General features: G+C 47.0%; 2 long non-coding RNA genes across 2 annotated transcripts; both read left to right on the forward strand.

The window, feature by feature from the left end:
• The first annotated feature begins 239 nt into the window (after positions 1-239).
• On the forward strand, positions 240-3,994 carry LOC147648328 (uncharacterized). Its single transcript, XR_015280058.1, has 3 exons — positions 240-969; positions 1,079-1,264; positions 1,514-3,994. It is a non-coding gene; the product is annotated as an uncharacterized LOC147648328 (long non-coding RNA).
• A 1,470-nt stretch (positions 3,995-5,464) lies between these two features.
• LOC111941262 (uncharacterized) lies at positions 5,465-11,822 on the forward strand. Its single transcript, XR_015280059.1, has 2 exons — positions 5,465-5,657; positions 6,677-11,822. It is a non-coding gene; the product is annotated as an uncharacterized LOC111941262 (long non-coding RNA).
• The last annotated feature ends 6,070 nt before the right edge of the window (positions 11,823-17,892 follow it).

Genomic DNA, 17,892 nt, shown 5'->3' on the forward strand with positions numbered 1-17,892 from the left:
ACAGCTGTGTGTGAGAGCTCCTGCTCTCACAGTTTGCACATATCTCAGAACAAAGACAAACTTTATAGGCATTCGCACTTAGGTAGGATTTTCTTTTATCTGTGCAACCTGAGAAGCTGTAGGCAATATCTAGTGATTTAATCTCAATTGTGTAGCACAGACCGTGTTTTACGCTTCATTGAGTAACTCTGTAAAGCACCTTCACCACTGCTTTTATGACCAATTTGTCTCACCTGACTGGTTTCAGATCCCCAGCAGTGCTCGTCATGAGTGCGGCGTCTGGGGGCTCCAGTTCATACCCCTCCATTCAAAGCGGGGATGAGTAATCTGAAACAGCTCAGTTCAGAGGTGACGGGCTGGAAATGTCCCTGAGGTAGTGGAGGTGAACACCCGGGGCACCCCTGGTGCACCTCTGTATGCACACAACTCCTCCTGCTCTCACCTGCTCAGATTGTCCATCAGCTGCAGCTGAGCCCAGGGTGACATGTAAGGTCGCATGAGACGCAGCAGCACAGAAACCAGCAGGGCCTTCTGAAGATCTCCTGCCCTGGTGTATGACAGGTCTCTTCCCAGAAAGATGTCAGGACAGCTGTGGCTTTGTGCAGCCATGTCCAGGAACCACTCCCCGGAGGTGGAGACCCTCTACCCCACCTGGTGCAGTGTACCTTTGCTTATGCAAGTTGTGGCAGCTTTGGTGGTGGATTCCTGTGCTTGCAGCAATGGCAGTAAGAACACCCACAATGCCTGCCTATGCTGAGGGTGTCTGAGGAGGCACACCATGCAGTAAGTGTTGGCTGTGAGTCTGATGTTTGCACTACAAAGAAAGAAGACCTACTGGAGACCTTTAAGACTTCCCAGCTTGGCTCTGCAAGCCCCTTGAAGCTGTCCTTGCTATGAGCACAGCTTTGGAGCTGCACATCTCCAGAGGTTCCCTTCCAACCTAAACTTTCACAGGATTCTGCTGTAATGGTAGGTGTACTTAGGTTTTATTTATTTTCCTCTAAACAAGAACTTACTGAGAACAAATTTGCCATAGCTGGACTACTGTTGGGGTGATAAGGTTGTACTTTTTTTGAAGGTTTTTCTTTAATTGCAAGTCCAGAAGAGCTTTACCAAAAGGACAGGTTGCCACCTGGTAACAGTCCACTGATCACCTGGGGCTTTTTGTGCTTGTTGGCAAAGTCATAGCATCACTCAACGCACAAAGGCCATGGATTTAACAGAGGATCCAATAAAGATCCCAGATGGTTACTGGCATCTACAGGTATGAACCTCAAGAAAACTTTGGCTCCTGTTTTGTACTCATTTTGTTCATAGCATATTTTTATATTTATTGCTTTCAGTGGAAGTATTTTTTTGCCAGGGAACATAAAACTCAGAAGTGCAACAGCACATGTCTGCAGAAAACAGAAATGTTATATGTTTCTCTCTCTTTCTCACACCACACACACATATATATATATATATATATGCAGATATATACTTACGTATTCTTTTTTTCTGGTTTTTACAGTGCTGGAAATAATCATTATGAGGGAGAGGCTGACATGGTGAAAGGCAGAGCCTTGGTCCAGAGGGATGTTGCTAAATGGGAGGACTGGACCACCAGGACTTTTAGACAGTTCAGCAAGCAGAATTGTCAGTGGCATCTGGTGCACAGGGGCTCAGGAGCAATAACCCTGAGCATTGGTTCAGACTGAGAAGTGACTGGTGGATAGTACTTGGAGGTAACTGTGAAAAGAGCTTGAACATAGGCCAAAAGTAATTCTCATTGTGTATAATGCAAACTGCTTACTAAGCTGTACAAAGGAGGACCACAGCCAGCCCAGTGGAGGGGTGTTGGAAACTCTTGCATAGCTCTGACTCCAAAAAGCTATTCAGGATGATAGATCACACGTAGGAGAAGGGATAATGATGCTGGCCAAGTTCAACTTTCTTCCAATAGCCCTCTGCAAAACTGCTGCAGTTCCAGGTAGTTAGACCAGTGGGAACTTAAGTGTTTAAGCAGGGAGACTGAAGTGTGCAGGCACACTAGCAGAAAAACAGCAGGCAAGATGTCTTGCTGTACATTAGGCACTGGAATGAACAATACACAGCCTGCTGGCATAGCCTAAATAACTCATTGCCTGGATGGGGTAGCTGTGTGAGCTGTGCTAGCGTGCAAGGTACCAGCCACACTGTCCTTTTTGCCTCCTCCCAGGGCCATCACTTCACCACACAGTATGCTGGTGAGGTAAAGGTTAGGTCAAGTCTTGCAACACAGCCTATTCTTCTCTCAGTCAAAATGGCAGATTTTTGGCACTGTCTGCTGTCCCTCAGCTTGTTCTTATGTTTTGCTGTTGCTAGGTGGCATTTTCTCTGAAGGCCTGGGGTCCTTGGCCATGACATGTTTCCAGTGTTGTTCTTTCCAATAGCACTGTGGTTCCTGCTGTGTGGGTTTCTTACTATCATACCATCTCATGTTGCATGAAGCAGGGTTTGCTGAAATGGCTGGAACAGTCTCCGCCCTAAGCTACTGGTGCAGCAGCAGCCATGGCGTTAAACACTAGCAGAATTAAACACAGCTTATGTCCCCTGAAGGGGGATCTTTATAGCTCTGCCCTTATTTTCTGTTGTAGTCCCAGAAATACTGTAACTCTGACTGCAGGGGTTAGAAATTTGATTTGTTAAGACATTGCAATGGCATTATGTCTTGGGTTTTTTCAGTGTTTCCTGGATGTTACTGGAACAGGATAATCACTTACTCATGTGCAACTAAAGACCACATGGAAGCTACTCACAAAAGAAGCAGCAGTTTCTTTGCTAACAAAGGAACTCCTTACTGTTTTATTTTTCCAACAAAAATTCCCCAAACATAGTAATTAAATTTATCCCTTTGTCCCGGTTTTTGTGTATATTCTCACTTACAAGCAAGCCTAGTGAAGGGATGGAAGACTAGGGTTCTTTGGTATTGTAATAAGATCCTTGGTCTGAAGCTTTTTCTGTGGGTAATTATTCTTAGCCCAAAAATGCCAGAATGGTGAAGGTTTTTCTTCTTTGGACTCTTTTGTCTAGTGTGTTCACATTACCATAGATGGAATACTTCGGAGAAGCTATGAGATTTCAGTTTAATCAGGTCCAGGCACAAATTTTGGACCAACAGCTAATACAGCAGAGCATCAGCAACATAAGTCTCCCCTCTGCACACAGATACAAGAGGATTCAAGAGCTAACCAGACATTTTTTGACAGAAAGATTTGCTCATACAAGAATCATCTCCCCTTTTCTCCTCTTCAGTCTTCCTCTTGTTCTCCCAAATGCAAATCAGTAACTTTTATTAACACCAGGTCTGAGAAACATTTCTGTGTTTAAATGTGAAGACAGACGGGTGTTTGGTTTGGGGGATATTAGTCAACCCGGAATGCATAATCAGCATGACTAATTAATTACACTCAACACATCCAACGGCTTGGGCATCCCTGGGTCAGGATTCCTAGAACTGAGAGACCTAAGAAGGAGCAGACCGGGGAGGAGTGAGCTTCCCTAGAGAAATTAAGCTTGGTGAGCTGGGGTAGAGTGGTTTACCCAGGGGCATGGCTGGAATTGAGGAGATGTGGCAGGAAGAAATGCTGGTGCAGAGAGACATTATGTAGTAGCTAAGCAGGTCTGGAGGACAGCAGGAACGGCTGTGTTAGGTCTCTGTCCCCAAGTGGGTCTGGTGTATGAGCTGGCCTGTGGTGGGGAACAGGGGTAGAGTGCTGCCTGGGGATGGCTCAGTTTGGGTCACACCAACGAGAGACACCCCAAAGGGAAGAGCCAGACCCTGCTGGGTCCAGACCTCTTTCTTCCTATCATCGTTCTGGAAGTGGAGCAGAAAAACGCGTGTGGGGCTTCACAGTCGCCTCTGTGCTTCTCCTATGTTTTCAGGCAGGACGCAGAACCTCCAGAAGCCACCGGGAAGCGGCGAGAGTGCGGGCAGGGGTGGCGTGCATTCAGTCTTCCCTAAAGGCTGCACCTGAGCTTCATTGGATTTGGGAAGTGTCCAGGTTACTTTTTCACAGCCTCTCAACCCTTGGAGTGATGTTTAAGTGTCCTTTTCTCTCTCCCTGCACCCTCACGTTTGCAGATGATTCACCGGCCCCTTGCCAGAGGCAGGCAAGACTAAATCAATCAGGTGTTAATGATCCACCTGCAGGCTGGACTTTTGCAGCCGCTGTGAACTAATTCTCTTTCTTAGTCACATCCCCAAACGGTGAAAAATTATGTCATCTGACATCAGATCGTCTGTCTCTCTGGGGAAGGCAGCAGGCTAAATGCTGAGACTCTCTCATGGTGAGGTGTGGCTGGTACCTTCAGCAGCCAAGAGAGAACAGTCACTCTCTAAGGACTGTTAACCCTGCATCTTTGCAGTATTAAAGTATCTTGTGCGATTTATGCTCGTTGCTCAGAGCTCCATCCACTGAACAGTTCCAGAGCTGGGGTGTCCACAGCCTCTCTGGGCAACCAGTGCCTCACCACTGTCACAGTAAATACATTCTTCCTAATATCTAATCTGAACCTGCCTTCTTTCAGTTTAAAGCCATTTCCTCTTGTCCTATCACTGTATGCTCTTGTCCCCCTCCAGCTCTCTTGTAGCCCCTTTAGGTACTGGAACGTCACCTCAGAGCCTTCTCCTCTTAAGGTGGAACACTCCAACTCACTTGCACTGTCCTCATAGCAGAGGTGTTCCATCCCTCTGATCATCTTGGTGGCCTGGAGTCAGTTCAACAGGTCCACATCCTTCCTGTGCTGGGCCCCCAGAGCTGGATGCAGGATTCCAGGTGGCTCTCACCAGAGCAGAGCAGAGGGGCAGATTCCCCTCCCTCCCCTGCTGCCCACGCTGCTTTGGATGCAGCCCAGGACACGTTTGGCTCTCTGGGCTGTGAGTGCACATGGCTGAGTGATGTTGAGCCTCTTGTCAACCAGCATCCCTAAGTCTTTTTCCTTGGCTTCAGTCATGGCAGTGGGAGGAAGAGTGCTGGGTCTTGTGCAAGTTATAATCCTGATTTTAGGGAATAGGGATCTTCCATGGAACATGTCCTCCAGAAACTTAGACAACCAGCCAGCACATACTAGGAGGCAGTGAGAAGAACAAACCAGAAGGGAGGTCTGGAGTGCTCTTAACACATCCCCTGCTCAAAGCAGGCTAATTCCAATGTCAGGTCCAGTTGTTCTGAGCCTTATCAATTTATGTTTGTAGTATCTCCAAGACCAGAGCCAGCCCTCTGGTACTTGTCTGCATCGCTTCTGCAGGGAAGCAGCTTTCTTTTGCATCCAAACAGCAGTTTTCTCTGTGCCAAGTCTTTGCCCAAATTATGGTAAACACATGCCTTTCCCACAGCCGTCCTCTTCCTTGGACACTCAGGGACAGCAGCGAGAAGTGAGGTCACAAAGCACTGTGTGCCCGCTGGGAAGGAGTCTTGGGGCAGGGAGGCGTCTGTGACTCAGCATGGGGAAGTAGCAAGGAAACCCAGTACGGGAGTGTGTAGTGGGGCTGGAGCTGAAACAGAAAAAGCACTTCTTGAAGCTGAAACCAGCCTCGTTTGCCCTCCTGCTGTGCCTGCCCACAAAGGGCTGGTAGGAGAGATGGTGTCAAGGGCAGGGTTTTCTCACTGTCTCCCTCAGGCAGCAGTGTCACAGTGAGTCTCTCCCTGCAGTTTCAGCTGCTGCCAGCGGGTTGGAGCTGTGCCTTCCCGGCAGGGGCTTGGTCCACAGCTGACTTTTATGCTGGGTTTTAAGGAGTTGGTTTGCAGAAGGGAGTATGATGGCATTTCAGGCATGATGACTATGGTTTCCATAGCAGCCTGAAGGCCTGAGTCAGCATCTCCCTCCTGCTGTGGCTGGGAGATTTGTTCCAGGCATGGCGCACGAAAACACAACACTGAGGCAGGCAAGGGTAGTATGTATAAGGTCTGAGCTACCCTGAGGGCAGGAAATACATCAAAGAGAGGATCAAATCAGTTTTTCTCACAGCTAAATGTGGCAATCCCTTTTGAAGAATGGATGTTGCCAGTGCCCACTTGAAGGATGAGTGCTTTAGTATGAAGTCTTTAGCACGAAGCTTCTTTCAGCTTCTTCCAAGCATATCTGCTTGTGCTCTTGCCATGAGATGGCTGGGGCTGTGCAAGTGTACAAAATGTTGTGTCCAGATATGCACTGGCTCAAACTTCATGGATGGCAGTGATGCCTTAAATTTTAGCTTTCATATTTTCCAGATTCTGTACTCCATTAGTATATACTCTGAACGTCATACAGAGCATTAGCAGGTTCTCTTCACAGTGTAGACAAAATAATCCTTTTCCAGCCCGAGAACCAAGGACACCATTGCATTTTCAGGCCCAAAAAGTATAAACAGTGAATTGAGGAGAGCCATTTGGGAGGATGGAACTTCATACCCTGAAGCTGTAATTGGACAATTAGCCCCAATATGGAAATGGACCAAAACGTATAAAAGTGTGAAGACGTGTGACCCGTCGTCCATCTCGGGTGTAGCCACGGCTGGGCTCTTGTACTGCCCAAGGTGCATCCTTTGAAGGGTATTTTAATAAATACCTACTTTGTTCTTTTAACACTCTCTAGCCTCTCTTCTAGGTGGCCTCCCAAGGCATCAGTAGGAGAGCTGAAGCATTGGTTTTCATGGTTTTCTCTTATCCCTTAGGCACAGAATGTTTGTCTTTGCTGCAATTTGAGAGCAGGAGTCACCAGTGTGAAGGACTAGCAAGAACCACTCTGAGCTCTTCATGTCCCATTGCAACTGAGGCCATACAGGGACCTGCAAATTATCATTAGCACCAGCAGTGCAAACTCTGCCTTCTGCATCCATAGGAGTCAAGAGGGCATAAAACTCTCAGGCAACTTACCATGAGCCCTGGCCTCTGATAATCTGCTTTTAATGAGAACAGTCAGGAGAAAGTCTGTCTGAAAAGGCAAGACTTTATCCATTCTGCACCCAACTATATTGGGCCCCTAGCCAGGGTATGCACCCGGTGAATATCCTCAGCATTCACTGTGGAGTGTTTGGGTGTAAGAAAAGATTCAGTGTCTCTGCTCAGGATGGCCAAAAGCAAGCCAATTAGAAATGGGAGAGACAGTTCCCCTTCCCTGGACTGGGAGAAGACATAACTACTCATTTGAGCACTGTCAGTCTTTCTGGCATTCAAGATAAGGTTCAATCTTACATGTGCAGCAAAATGTATTTTCTTCTGATGGCATTCTTCTGATGAATGCGTGAATGGATTCAAATTACCAGCTCACTGTGTCCCCCTGTACAACTCCAACAGTGACAAATGGCACTGTAAGGATGTGGGAAAACCCCCCAGTGTTTCTTTAAAGTGCTTTATTTTGAGACCAGTGAGTGCTGTGTAAACACTGGTGTGCTGCAAGCAAGCTGTGCTTGAAACATGAAACTCCTCTCAGAAAGGTAATTTGCTTCCTCTGGGTGCATCACAGAATTGCTAGCAGGAACCAGCTCAAATTAAGCACAATGTAGAAAAACCAGTCCCATGTCCATCCCCAACCCCCTGCCGTTCTTGTCTGTGTGTTCCCTGTCCCTCTCCACTGTGAAGAAGTCGGCACCTCCTCCTAATTGACCCTTGCCTGGTTTCACACCTCCTGTGTCCAAAGGTGTGTCCAGACTTTGAACTCCTGTAACCTGGAAACAGTCTCCTTGCCCTGTCTGCCACTGAGAATGTCTATCCAAAGCAGTTACAGAACCTGCCCTTGGGTCCAGAACAGCCCAGGCTCCTGTCCTCAATACAGCCACAGCTCCCAGGACTCATCAGCTGTCTCACAATGTATTTGTAAATCTCTGTGAATCTCGTGTACAGTGAACTAGCATTAGTGAAGCTAATTTATTTCTTAGAGGTTGCCAAAACAAATGTTGCAACTCAGGCTTTCTCTGCCATAGCATTTTGGTATGCAGGATTGTGTTGGTTCTCTTCTATGCACCGACACTCCTATAATGGGGTTTTGACCTCTAAAACTACCCAGGAGCTGTGGCACCTCCGTAGCCCAGCAGTTTTATTCATTGTCGTGTGCTCCAGAGCAGATGTCTTCACTGCCTTTTTATTTACAAGGACCTTGCAGAACCCCATGTATGAACAGAGACATAGACAGTTCTCAGGACAATGTTTTGCCAGGTACAGTAGGCCCAGGGCAAGATACACAGAGATGTTGCTCTATACGCAGTGTGGACCCACAGCACTGCAATAGTTTGGGCAGGGGAGAGAGAGTGTGGGTATGGCCAAAGGTTTTCAGCCTCTGATCCAACTCCATGCTACCTGGCTTTTTGGGTGCTCTGTGAGCTGTTTGCCAGCAATTTTTGCTCACCCATTTGGGCCAGTCTGCAGTTCAAAGGACTTTCTCTTTTATTTCCTTACTTTCAGGATCTTTCCTGTGGGTGAAGCAGAAGTCCACAGCCTGCTGGGAGCAGTACAGCTCTGTAGCAGGCAGATTTTGGGGGTCCTGACAGCAGTGCCTCCAGTCAGTCTGGCCTGTAGACATCTGCACCATCTTTGCTGGTATGAGGTGTGCACTCATTGCACGTGCATAGTGACAGACCTGGGTGTCCCTCCTTCAGCCTGTCCAGGATCTCACAGGTGGGGATGAGTTTTGCATGTGCTGCAGCATGGCGCTGTCCTGTGCATTAGCACATTCTGTGCCTTCTGCTCCCCAGAACCTTGTCAGACAAGCCCCTGATCTGTGATACTGATTTGCTTTCTAGTCATGAGAGCTATTGCTGACATCAGGCTAAGGTTAAGAGCACATCTGCTTAGCTCAGTGCCAACAGCCCTTTTCCCTAGAGTCCTCTTTTGGTCAGGATCTTCCCTGTGTGCTTGGTTTGCAGCTGTCTCTTGAGGGGACCAGGACACCAACCAGCTTTCCAGGGTTGAAAAGCATACAACTGTGCCACAGCAGCCCCTTTCCTTCCCTTGATTTTTGACTTCCCAGAATGCGGTTTTCAGCCCAAAGACTACTCTTTCTGCCAGCATACTCAAACACAGGCCAGAAGCCCCCACCTAATCGCTGTCTGTTCTCTGAAACATCCATGCTCACAGACTCACCTGTGGTTGCATGTCTTGTCTCAAGCAGTACAGATATGAATGTTTTAGTTGGTAAAACATGAAATACCATATGGTGGCCACCAGAGAGAGCAAAACATGCCAAAGGGCTTGGCAGCACTAGTCCCAGATTCCTTCTGCTGAGCTGCAGTACTTTGGCCATAGGAGGTAGTTTCTCCTTCAGTTCACACGGTCCTGAAGCCAAGGCAGAGGCTGGGAGTTGGAACAGCAGGTTTGGAAGGAATTAACTGCTTTGTTGTGCCACCACTGCTGTGCAACAAGGTGCTGAATCACAGAGGGCCTGTAAGTGATGGGACAACAAAAACAAAAACTACATACTCAGCAGCTGCCAGACTGGGGCATTGCTTCCCTCAGGCACCCCCATGGGTCCACATGGGCAGGGCACCCTGTCACACAGACTCACCTGTGACTGCATGTCTTGTCTCAAGCAGTACAGATATGAACACAGATCCAGGGCAAGTGCAACTTCTGCCACCACACTGCTCCTGCAGCCTCAAAGATTTACAGCCTGAAACTGTTGCGGAGAGGAATTTCCAAAGCAAGTATTGCTATTCAAGGAATGCAGTAGGGGGAGGAGATAATCACAACAGAGATAAGGAGAAGTTGGTTGATTTGACAACTGTGCAAGTTCTTCTGCCTCCTGGCTTGTTTAGGATGAAACTTCAGCCCACCCCCTCTGCCCCAGAGGGTAGGTGGTAGCTGCTGCCTTAACATCAGCTCTGCTGGTGGGGCTGGGGAGGCAGCTCGGAGGCAGATGCAAGGGAAGATGAAATACAACTAGAGTGGTCAGGGTGGTAGAGGAGCATCTGCTCCCTCTCAGCTCTGCAAATGAGCCAACCAAGCTCCTCTCCTTTGTAGCCATCCACACTGGGCTTCCTCTGGCTTTTTGATCACAAGGCTCTTTCAGTAAGAGCACGTGCAGGTTTCAGGCATTTCTGTGGAAAGCCAAGTAGCTGTACTACACTGTCACAGGGATTTTGTGGGCTTACCTGCTTTTCTTCCTGTCTTGAGCTATGTTGCTCTCAGTTGGCAAGATTCCCTGTCTCACCACCCCTCAGGGTCCAGCTCTGTTTAATGTCTATCTGGGACATGTGGCCCTGCTCTGGCAGACTGCTGAAGGCTTTGTGTAAGTGTTCTTCTGGAAAACATCTGGGGTCCAGGGTCTTGTTCTCTCTTCTCAAGGACAAAGAAAAAGCTGCATTACTCTTGGCTTGGAGTTTAGGAAGAATTTGTTTGCTAAAACCAGATGTCTGCATCCATCCACACTGGGGTTTTGCACCTGACATTTGCAGAGGGACTGTTCTCTCACTGACGGGTGTCAAGGGATTTGTCAGAGCGGAGGTCAATATCCCAGGACTGTGCACATCTGTACCTTGGAAAATAAGTGCTATGAAAAAACAGGTTCACTGGCTGGACAACTGCAGAGGGACAGAGAGTGTTTGGCAGGTGGATGCAAGGCATTCACTTAGCTGTCCCAAACACACTCAAGTGATGAGGCTCATACTGTGCACATGGAAACTAAGGAATTGCCCTGAGTATTGAGACAACCCTAGGAATTAATAATTTCAGCCCTTTAAGGTGAAATTATCTACCCAAAGCAATAGCTTCAAATTTGCAGTTCCATCTTGGCTCAGAGGCATGCTGTTTTGCTTGTCCAGCCTGTGCCATTTGAGCATACTGTTCACACTGGTCATTTTAACTCACTGCTTTTCCAAACTTGCTCATCACTTTCATCTCCTATGAAACACTTATGAGTATCTAAAATATAAAATGCAGTTGGAGTGGAGTCATTCTTCCTGACTCCCGCCAGTGTCCAGCTCTGCAGCCTGAGCCCTGGCTTATAGTCTTGTTGCAAGAGACATTGAAGTTTCCTACAGAGTTGTCAAGGCCTCCTCCCCAGAGACATACCCAATGTGAGGGAGGAGGACAGCAGAAACTTTTAAGGCTAGGGGGGAATATTACAGCCTTCTCCCTTTTGCTGTGCTGTACCTCTGAACAGGGCTCAGAGACACTCTTTCCCTCTTGGATGTGCAGCACAAGGTTACTTTTTGTAGCACTCCTTGCTCATTTCTGCAGTTCTTTGAATATACATGTGTCTTTGTTCCTCTAGAAACACAAACAGAAACCAAGTGCTTTGCCTACCAGGGCTGTGCACAGAAGCAAAAGCTGTGTGTTTCTAATGGTGTTACCCACTTTCTTACAGCTGGGGGTGGCATTATCCTTATTAACTGCAGCACAAGGAGCTCATGGTGTTACCCACAGATACGCTTCAATCTCTCTGCAACACTGCTTTCCAAAGCAGATCTCACACCTGATATTATTTGCCTCCAGTTACATTTCTGTAATTTATTAAAGTTTATTTCACCAAACTGTAAAGATTTGGTTAAATCCAGAGCCTCCTGGAACAGAGACACGTTATTTGCCATGCAACCATGTTTCTGCCATCTGCAAACTTCTTAAAGGTTTTGTAACAGCTACTTTTTGAAAGGTCACCAGACCATTTTTAAACTCTTGTTTCTTTTGTATAAGGCATGGGTCTTACCCAAGCATCATGTGATATTAAGTGAAAAAATGCTTTGAGGAAATCCGATTATATAACAGAAACACCATTCCCTTTATTGGATTGAAGCAGTAATCCTGTACTGCTTGATTTCTATTCTTTTGAGTTGTTTTTGTTTTGTTTTAAGGAAGAAAAATAGAAGAAAACGAGTTTATTTGACAGTACTGTGCCTCATGTGTGACTGTGGTAGCAATCCTCTGCCTCTTTGTCGATCATTAATGTCAAACCAACACTTGTATAAGGTGCCAACTGTTCCCTTACCCTTACTTCTTCTATCTTCATGGAAATCCAATGCTGGTTTTCATTCTTCTGCAAGGAAAACATTGATTGGATGGAGAGCATGTGGGTGCAGGAGCACCTGCAAGTGACAGGAGCAGCCACAGGGTGTGCAGCCATGGATGGCATCTGCATTAGCTGACTACAGGTTCCAGCTGCTTTCCAGACCACTTCAACCCCCAGGATAGTGTCAAATATTCAACCGCCTAAAGCAGGATATACTGAAGCCATTAAAAATAGTCTTTGTAAGATAAGACCTAAAACATCCTGATAAAAAGAGACAAAGAGCAATGAGTATTTCTTAATGGTTCCCAGAAGAGAAGCAGAGATGAAGAAAATAGAGAGACAAGAGATCACAATCACCATCAGCTCCTAATAAGGACCAAAAGTCAAGACTCAAAAGCAGCACACATTTCCTGAGGTAACAACACAGGAGCCATCATGAGACCTCAGATGTGAGTGTCCCTTTAACTCTGCATCAGTATTCAGTGTCCTTGCACAGACTGCTTGCATTTTGGTGCTTTCATCCTGGACAGACTGCTCAGATGCTCTCAGCTTGAATATTCTTATGAATAAGAGGCAATTGGCTTAGTTTCAAAGTAAGTACTCCCTCTTCCCATAGGGTCCCACAGCAAGCTTTGCTGTGTTGTTGCAAGATGAGCTTTGGCTCTGAGATTTCTGATTTGCTTTTTTTGCCATCTGCTGCTGTCACCTGGGGCTCCAGGAGGAAGGACATTGCTGCTGCTGGTAACAGTCCCAGCCTTTACACTGAAACAGCGGATGCTCAGCATACCAAGACCCTGTTGTGGTGTGTTATACATGTTGCCAGCTCCTCATGAGTGCCTGGTGTGTGAACTGGCCTGTGGTGCCAGGTGTCTCTTGTTATTGATGTGTGATGTAAGCACGATAGCAGCAGGGGCCTTGAGAGTTTTGGAACAGACCAGAAGCAAAGGATCCAGGACTATAAATAACTTGCTGGCAGTGGGTTAGGTGTGCAGCCTCAAAAGCTGGGCAAAGCCTGTGTTAAGTATTCCAAAGAAAAGCAGCAGCAGCTGAGCAATGAGAAACACATCTGAGCAACAGGGTCAGGGTCAGGCACCTGCTGCGGTGTGGGAAATACCTGCCAGTGCTGCACAGGAAAGCAGGTGGAGGACAAGGGCTAAGAGCTGCCTAGAACCTCAGACACCTTGAAGAAGTGCCAGGATGTGATTCTGGGGGCCTCTGTGCCACAGCTGTGGGGCTGTGGGTAGCTTTGCTCCACACAGCTCTGCTCTCCTGGCAACCACATGTACCTGAGGTTGGAAAGGAACTTTGGAGATCATCTGGTCCAAGCCCCCTGCTCAAGCAAGGCCACACAGAGCCAATCACCCAGAACATGTCCAGATGGTATTTGAACGTCTCTAAGGATAGCTATTCTCATCATCTGCCTGGTTTCAAAATCCTTTTGAGCTGGCAATAGCGGGTGCATGGTGCCGTGAGTGTGTCTGAGCATAGCTTTTTGCGCCCATCTAATGCTCCAGTTCTCAATGGGTTTAATGTGTATGTGTCAATGTGTCTAATCATGATTTTGGGCAGTATTATAATTAGCTGCTTTAAAGGTGGGCCAGTGGCAGTGGTTTAGGCATGCTGATTTTCAAAGCAGCTAATATTGGAGAAGTAGACTCTCAGGCAGAGAGCCACATCAGCCAGTCACAGCCCTGCTGCTTGCAGTAGCCAATACTGACTCTTATATTCAGCTGCCCTTTACATGTTAAATGCCCTCTCCACCTCTGCAATCAAGAGGGCATCTTGTCCATCAGGAATTGTCACGGCAGAGAGATCACAACTTGGAGGGCTTCTAAGTAGATCTCTCTAAGAAATCCCAGTTTCCATTCCTGTTCTCTGTTGTCTGGGCAATCCTTGTTACATCAACAAGGTATGCTGAGACCTTGTTTATCCAGGATTCTTGCTGAGAAGTACTACATGGCTCCTGTAAATTAGAGGTAACCAAAACACAGTCAATTGCAGATTGTGTTTTCTAAGGGTATGATGGTGATTTAGAATGATTGTGACAGGGAAGGACCCCTTGCTCAATCCTTTTACTCAAAGCCAGTGAAGATCAGAATTCACACTTTATCATCACTCAGGGATTTGTTCAGTTGAAGTGGAAGCTGTAGTCTTCCTCCTATTGTTTCAGAGACATCCAACTTATCCCCTTAGCTTTGTGATCTCTCACAGGTCTCCTGCTTAGACCTAAATTTGGAAAAACACCCAGGCCTGATAAATATGTGAGGCAAATTTCTAGCAGCTGGATGAGAAAGCAAGTTTTAGAGATACAGGCAGAAAGTCAGTGTTTTCCACCTGAAATGAGCAAAACTTGGCCATTCTGCAGAACATCAGATGTTATCTACCTGAACTTGTGCAAAGAGTTTGACACTGTCTCACATGACATCTCTAGAAACCGGAGAGACATGGATGCCCCAGTCCTAGAAGTGTTCTGAGTCAGGCTCAGGAGGCGGCTCTGAGCAAACTGGTCTGGGGGAGGGTGTCCCTGCCCATGGCAGGGGAAGTTAGAATTAGATAGTTTTTAAAGGTCCCTTTCAACCCCAGCCATTCTGTTTCTGTGGCATTCTGAGGCTGCCTCTGTGGACTTGTTTCATCAACACATCCTACCTTACCTGTGCCATTGATGTCCTTACACAGCCTTTTCACTTCCTTGTGCCAAGCACATGCCCAGACACTGATGATTGATGAGTGGATGCATTAAATTCATAAAGACCCCAGTGCCAGGGCTGACCATACCACTGCCTCCTCTGTAAGAACACATCAGATCTGGTTGTACTACAGTCAGAAAGACAAAGAAATTTGGACCACAAACAGAAGAATGATGTCTTTTCCCTTCCAGCCCCGGTCTCTTCTCTGGCACATCTTACTCTTCCTTGGGCCCATGTATCTCTTACAGTATTTCTGGAAATTGAGAGAACATGCTGCAGAGCCATCTTCTCCCACATTGCTGGAACACATGCTGTTCTGGGGTGGTGTGACCTCAGACCCCAGACCCCCTTCATGAGTGCTGCACTTCACTGTGAAGACTTGTCAGCACATTTCCCTTAGAGGGGTTGCTAAATCCACATGGGAAAGAGATACAGTAGCTATGACTTTTAATTTTGTTTCTGTTCCAGATTGTGTTTTTGGAAATAAAACTGAGGCATTTGCTAGGTGGGGCGCTGCTGGAGGGATGATTTTTCAAACTCTTTTTCATATAGGAATGAAATACCAATGTTTTGCACTTTTTAACTAAGCTGTTTTTCTCCCTCTTGAGAGAAAGTTGGAGGATGTGGAAAAAAACCCAAAAAACAACCTGGTCAGTGAGCTCTTAATGTGATTTCCTACAGTCAGCAGCACTTCTGCATGCTCCCAGACATGGGCTTAGCAGGTTTGCCAGCTCTGGATGAGTTGGACACAACCTTGGAAAGGTTCACAGCTCCTCCCTTTCTCTCTTGCAGCACAGCAGATGGTCACTGTGTAAACACCATGCCAAATTCTGATTAGTAAAATATAGTGTAAAGCAGGTTTGTAAGGCACAGGCAACCATGCAACTCCCTGCTCTTTCCTTGGAAGTGCCCTGCAGGCTTCTCCAGGCTTTTTGGCATTGTCCATGACCTTATTGCAGCAGTGTCCCTTCACCTGGGGACACTACACTCCTGCTACTCTGCTGGCTCTGGCTTGGAGCTCCTGAGGGGCAAGTTTATTGCTGTGTCAGTCACACCGCCCAGGAACCACTGATCAACCCTTGGAACCTCCCAAGGTGGCAGTGGCCCCAGCACCTCAGTATGCTGTCCCAGGACTGCATCAACCCCCTTGGGAAGGTTTTCTTCACCATGTTCATTCTGAATATCCCAAGCCTTCCCCTCTGCAGGAAGATTGGGAATTTCACTAGAAGTCTCGCTTGACTAAAAGGGCACTTCATGTAGCAAAACAATAAATAAAAAACCAAACCAAACCAAAACCAACAAAACAACAACAAAGCAGCATGGAATAATGGGAAATATGACAGGCAGGAAAAGAATGTAGTAAACATGGGTACTTAGAGGTGGTATTGAGCGTGGCCAAGTTCCACCTACAGCTCAGACTAGACAGGATCATTAAAGGTAGTACAACAGGACCCTACAGGGATTCTAGAAGTTGGGCATGTCTACTGACAGATGGAGGAAACACTATGGTACTGGACAATATAGAAAAATACCACAATGATCAATGGATTTTTGTAGCATCTTCAGAGGCAAAGCCTGCTTCCAGATCTCTGCATTCACCAACTTGGTTTTGGAAGTAGGTGGGATGACCAAATGCGAGGCTTAAGGACTGTTCAGGGAAGAGAATAGGATAGATGACACTAACCCAGATAAGTTTTCAGTTCATGTTAGTGAAGCTGCCGTCAGCCAGGGTGGAATATCATGGCTAATGGGAAAAGGCTGAATGAAAAACCTAATATAATGCCCACCTTTAGGGAGCGCAAGGAGAAAGATATGTGAAGCAGCAATAAATAGTACCTCCACCCTTGTGTACTAATTACAAAATGTAATTACAAAATTATTGTGAGCAATACCTCTATCCTTGGAAAAATCATGGAGCAAGGATTCTTGGAAATAATTATCATGCATGTGAAAGGCCAGAAGGTAATCAGGAAAAAGTCCACTGGTCCAGCCTTTGGACTTAACTCAAACCCCTTATTTTCCCCACTTAGCTCATCATAGCAAGGTTTAGTGCAGACTTGGGATGTCACCACTGACTCTACAGAGATCTTTGTGCACTCATCTGCATTGCTGGTAGTTATATTTAGAGGAGTGGATGGATAAGGAAAACAGGCTTCAGGAGTGGGGTTGTTGCCTTGGGTTGACAGAGAACAGAGGTCTCATATGAGTGCAGTGTCCCTGAGTATACAGACATCCTGCATGTTGGATGCAGTCAAGTAAGAGCTGAACCAGCAATCAGCAGTGCTGTGCTGAAACACAAAGAAAGAACAAAGGACAAGCACGCCTACTTTAGACTCCTTCCAAGAGGGTGAAAAGGTTTAGCAAACTCCAGCTTAGAACTTTTCTTCCTTTTAACAACAGCTTCTTTTTTTGTTGTGGGTTTTTGGCTCTTTTTTCTCCCTGTGGGCTGGAGAGCAAGAAAGTGTAGCGGGGTAAACATGTGGGATAAATGCAAGAAACCTCTACTCCCTCATCCTGGCTCTTGGCAGGCAGGTGGAGCACAAGGTAGAGAAAGATCTGCTAGAGCAAATATGGTCTTCACAGCAAGAGTCAAAAGATCATTTACCAGCTCCATGCTGATCTGGTCCAGGGAAGCCTTGGTAAGTAGAGGGGAGGGGGGTGAAATCCTGGTGACACTTCTCAGGTGCTGCTTTCAGCAAGGGATGTTTCCACTCATGGTTTATTCCAGCCACTGAGCCTTACCCACACAGGGTGTAGAGAGGAGGAATGGCTCCATACTCTGAGTATGGAGCAGAAGTATTCTACCCACAGAATACTCCTCCCCTCTGCAGGAGGAAGTGGAAGGTTGCTCCCAGACTATTTTTCTGCCTGTAGATGCCAAACTTGGAAGAATAAAAAGGTCACACCCATGATTCTTGTGCAACATTTCAGGGCTCGAGAGTTAACAGGAGATGCAACAGGGACCACCAAGCCTGCTGCAGCACCCCAGTTTCCTGGCAACTTCCTTGTAGTGATGGTCCTGCATTGTCCCCAAAGCCCTCAGAGGCAGTTGTGAAGGGACACAGGAAAGCAGGCAGGGGTCACTGTCCTCTTCCAGAGCCCTCAGTCAATATGGTTGTCAGAACATGCCTGCAAGCAACTGCAGGAGCTTGGTGATGTTCTGCCCACTGTGCCAGCCTAGGCCCAGAGGCTGGTACCTGGTCTCAGCTGGAAACAAGCCCACATTTCCCTGGAGAGCACTGGGGAGCTCATGCCTAGCCTTAGC

Source organism: Cyanistes caeruleus, chromosome Z (genome assembly GCF_971803275.1).
Source record: "Cyanistes caeruleus chromosome Z, bCyaCae1.hap1.1, whole genome shotgun sequence".
Classification (NCBI taxonomy): domain Eukaryota; kingdom Metazoa; phylum Chordata; class Aves; order Passeriformes; family Paridae; genus Cyanistes; species Cyanistes caeruleus.